Consider the following 4,836-nt stretch of genomic DNA (forward strand, 5'->3'; position numbering starts at 1 on the left):
ATATTTTCTTCTTTTCTATAATTACATACCGTAATATTTTTGACTATACTCTAACAAAGATAAAACTCCAGATATATCATATATCATATGTACTGTCTAAGTAAACTTTTCATCAGAATGATACCATCCTATTTTTTCTAAAGACACAAGACACTAAACAAGTCCATTGTATATGAATATATTTGTTTTAACACAATATACTTCACTTGTCGAAAACAAAAAATATTTACTATAGTATTTAGGTTAATTTGATTTGTATAAAAAACATATCTTGAATAAATATGGATTTTCAAATATTTGGTTAAATCAGAGTTACTATAGTTTTAATCCAAACTGGTTAAAGTTGAGCATTAAACAAAGAATTTTTGACCAATTTCAGCAGACTTAGAATTCAGAAATGGAAAATTCTCCAAAAGCATTATGTTACAAACTGTGTAAAGAAAGCTTTGAATTTGAAGAATATTTAGACTTATTATCTTATAAAGATAAAATAACGTTATGTAGGTTTAGAACTGGAAATCTTCAGTTATCTATAGACACCGGTAGATGGCGTAGAATTATTAGACATGAAAGGTACTGTGTACTTTGTAACTCTCAAGAGATAGGTGATGAATTTCACTATATTCTAAACTGTACAGCTCTAACAAGGATCCAAGGGGGGGGGGGGGGGGTGGTCCGGGGGTTGGAACCCCCCTTTTTTTTGGACGATTCATGCAATTGAATGGGAGCATATAGTTGGAACCCCCCCTTTACTCTGGGTTGGGACCCCCCCCCCCCTTTTTAAAATGGCTGGATCCGCCCCTGATGTAAGACGAGTAAATGTTTTGAAATTCGGCACTTTATGTATTTCAAAAAATATTCGTGTAAATTAATTGGAATTATCAATCTAGAAGTATGTTCTCCAGATTGATCAACAATCATTTTTGTTGCTTTTTTGTGCAAACTTGTCATGCGCAAAATCTGTATGTTATTATATGTAAAAATATCTTTCTTTGTACCATTAACTTGGTTTTATAAGAAATAAAGAAAAAGAATCTGATTAACATATATATGTAAATTTTACCTTAGCGGCAAACTTTATCAATGATCTCTACGGTTGTCCAGAATGAAAATAGTACGAGTTCTAATTTGCGTGTTCACAACATCATTTACCTCCAAATGTATCAGGAAATGTCTCATGATATATTTTTACAGAAATTCCCACTTTGTCGTTCTCGTTTCGCTCATTTGAATATTAAACCTCTTATACATAATATATAGGAATAGTGTTATGTCCCAGATAATTTCAAACACTTTCTTTGTTCATCTGCACTATCATACATTTTGTACGATATATATGTCATATATACATATAGTACTTATTTTCCTTTTGTTATTGATTTATTTGTGTAGATAGGCCACATGTAACAGTATTTGTTATCTGTGGGTATTGTCGGCCAGGAAGGCTCATCCCATTGTAGACAGAGACATGTCTGAGTACAGACACAACATCCGGTTTATACATACATCTGCTGTTAAAAAAACATATTGAAACAAATTCAATGAATATTGGCCTTACCTCTTTAAACTTAATTATCGGTAAGAAGATGAGGCGTCTGCATGTACTTTGTTTTTAAATATCCTTCTTATGAGGTTAATGTTTTAAGTCAATGCAGTTTTTGATGAAGTTGAAGTCCAATCAAATCGAAACTTAGTTCACATGTTCCCTATGATATGATCTTTTTACTTTAGTGCTAAAATTATAGGTTTGCCTCAAATTCCATGGTCCACTGAACGGAGAATATGATAGTGTGAGTGGGACACAGTCTTGTTTTTTTCTGATAAAAGAGAGATAATCCGATATAACAATAATGAGATGAGATATGATTGACAATGAGACAACTATTTACCCAAGTTCAAATAAGGTGGATGTAAGCAATTATAGGCAACCGTACGGACTTCAACAATGAGAAAAAATATACCGTATAGTCAGCTATGTATACTTTGGTACAAAGCCTCATACATAGGTTGCAGTATGTAATTGACTGCTCAATAGGCTTTCATGCAAAATAGCTGATCTTTGATTTTTTTTTTAAATGCCACACAGAAAAATATATTTATCATGGGCATATTATGTATGCCACGAATAATAAAATGTTATCAAACTATGAAGTGACTTAGTCAAAACCACTTTTTTGTACTTTTTGAATTTTCTGTTTTCTATTTTAACTACTAGACAACCTCAAGTAAACATCATGAGGAAAACGATTCCAAGTTTTACGCAATGGATTGCACGGTCAAATAGAATGCAAAGAAGAACGAATACCTGGATTTAGAAAGTGTTATTTCTGGATAAGAAATAACTTGTAAACCAAAGCCCTCTTATACCGCTACGGACCTTAAAGAAACCGAGAAAACATCTGTCACAAAATACATATCCTTATTTAGGAATTCACCGTTAAAAGCTAGTGTCTCTAACTATTTTAAGTTATACATTGTACTAGAATAACAGTAATCACGCGGATTTTGATTTTTAAAACATGTTGACTTAAATCAAAATACAGATTGAAATTTTTAAAATTTATTCAAACTTATGTCATACTTGTATGTATTGAGGCAGAATAAATCATTCAAAACAGATTGATTGATAACGTTACAACGTTCTATCATCTTAGGTGTCTCAATGACACGAATGAGGAAATTCAGTATCAATACGAAGCAGAATTAATTAAGAACCTTCTAAAAAACAAATAGAAATAGCACCTTGCCAAATTTTACTATCATATATAGTAATGATGTCCTTTCGCTGAAAACCCACATTTCAGTCAGTATTGCATCCCATACATTCCAGTAAACTTGAAATAAAGGATTCTACTGATACTAGAAGGTCTGCGTCTTGCCTGTATCGTTTCCTTAATATTGACAAATGGACGAATTCAGACTAAAATATATGACAAACGTGATAATTTGTATTTCCCTTTTTTGAATTTCACATTTCTCAGCAGTAACATACCCTCTCTTTCGTCGTATTGTGTCTACATATTGATTCGTTATGCCCGTACATGATCAAACTATACGAACTTCATGAACAGGAGTGTCTTTCTTATACGCAGAAACAGCTCAAAAAGATCAAAAATGTCATACCATCACGAGTTGGTTGATATATACGAAGTAACAGTGTATAAACTAACTAACGACATTTTTATCCCGCTTAGATTGTGTGTGGTTAACCATCGTCGTCTGGTCTGCTTAGTACCGAATGTGACCTATTTCCGAATGTTTGGCCGAGATGTGTGTATTTAGTTAAAATGTCTTATGTTCACTTTTGGAGACGAAGTTGTTCGTTAACAATATATCCTGTATCGGCCATTATGTTTTTACCTTCTTATACGCGTGGATCCGTTGGATCATGTTGTGCTGAGTTGTTGTATGTTTACTTCGTTGTTGAATTCTGTATTTTGGGTACATTTCACATGTGTCTTATATGTCAGTATAGTCGAGTTACTCATGGAAAGTCTATAGGGTTTATGTTTGATGTTGTTTGATGTCCTGAGTGTTTACTTGTCTTACACAATCTTGGCTTATATAACAGTTATTTTACTTTTATTTTCTATATGTATGTTAAAGTGAAGACATGAATAACCAGGACCAGAGGCTCCTGACTTGGGACAAGCGCAAAAATACCTATTTCTTATAGTATCTAACGGACTTTAGATATTGCAAGGATTTCACACGTCATAGCGTGTCAGTTTTTTTTTCGACTTGTGAGTTTGGAATTTCCTTTGCTATATTTCGTCTCTCTTTTTCAATGATGAGTCTTGTTCATGAAACACGTGTCAGGCGTACAAAATTCAATCCTTGAACTTATTACAAGTTTATATACTTATCATATATATTAATCCTATTTATACTCATTACATATAAGGAATTCACATGATTAAACATAGTAAGCAGTGGATGAACTAAAAAAAGAGTTTTTGGACAATGGACATATGAATGCCTGAAACTTTTTGATATTGGCCTCCAGAAAATTTCTCTCCGGAAATATAACGATTTATTACAATTAATTAACGCCGTTGCCGCCGGACTGTACTTACTTTGTATTCTGATTCTGTCGGCGAAAATTAGACAACAAAGTGTGGAACGTGTATACTACTGTTGCCTTTATATACCATTCGGAGAAGTTCAAACAGCAGACTGCTGAGAATGTTTTACAGCAAACCCCATGTCGGTGAGCAAAGAATCACATGGTTAATAACAAATATTTCTAAATTGCCTCTTGATAAACTTTGAAATAGAGGTTTCAACTACCTGAGTAAGGTTAATCTTAGAAGGTTTTTGGAACCTTTTGGCTATATAGATCTTCAATTGTGTCGGTTCCTATACATGTTTGGTCGTTCCTAATAAAGATAAACCCAGAGACGCACATCGAACGCATTAACATTATAACGTTTTTATCACTTTCAAACATATGCGAATTTGATTAAGGGTTTTTGTTCGATTATATTTGATGTACTGATGCAAGGATGATTACATAGAAAAACAAAAGAATTTCCAGATAAGGATACAACTTTAGTTTTGGTGTATTTCCATAATACTTCGATAGTGTTGTTACCTTCCTAGCAAATACTGATAAACAGAAGAAAACAAAATAAATACATATAACATGTAACCAAATTAAATTTATGCAGACCATTACTGACCAGTCTATAACGTCTGATTCTACTATAAATGTGCCATTATAACTTGTAAAATTTAGGTCATTACGACACTGTGCAGAAAAATCTGCACCTATTGTGTAAGTAGTATTATAGGCCGAACATGATATATTGTTAGGAATAAACTCTGTACAATTCA

The 4,836-nt window shown here is 32.8% G+C and overlaps 1 protein-coding gene across 2 annotated transcripts in view; it reads right to left on the minus strand.

Annotated features, from left to right (window-relative positions):
* LOC139503173 (uncharacterized) overlaps window positions 1–1,646 on the minus strand; it is a 57,016-nt gene extending 55,370 nt beyond the window's left edge. Inside the window, exon 1 of one of the 2 annotated variants that reach the window (XM_071292907.1) lies at window positions 1,559–1,646. The gene's annotated coding sequence lies outside the window, so the exon portion shown is untranslated. Of the gene's footprint in view, window positions 1–1,063 lie in introns of both variants that reach the window. The other variant, XM_071292906.1, reaches the window with a different exon arrangement.
* Window positions 1,647–4,836: the final 3,190 nt, after the last annotated feature.

Source organism: Mytilus edulis, chromosome 14, assembly GCF_963676685.1.
Source record: "Mytilus edulis chromosome 14, xbMytEdul2.2, whole genome shotgun sequence".
Lineage (NCBI taxonomy): Eukaryota > Metazoa > Mollusca > Bivalvia > Mytilida > Mytilidae > Mytilus > Mytilus edulis.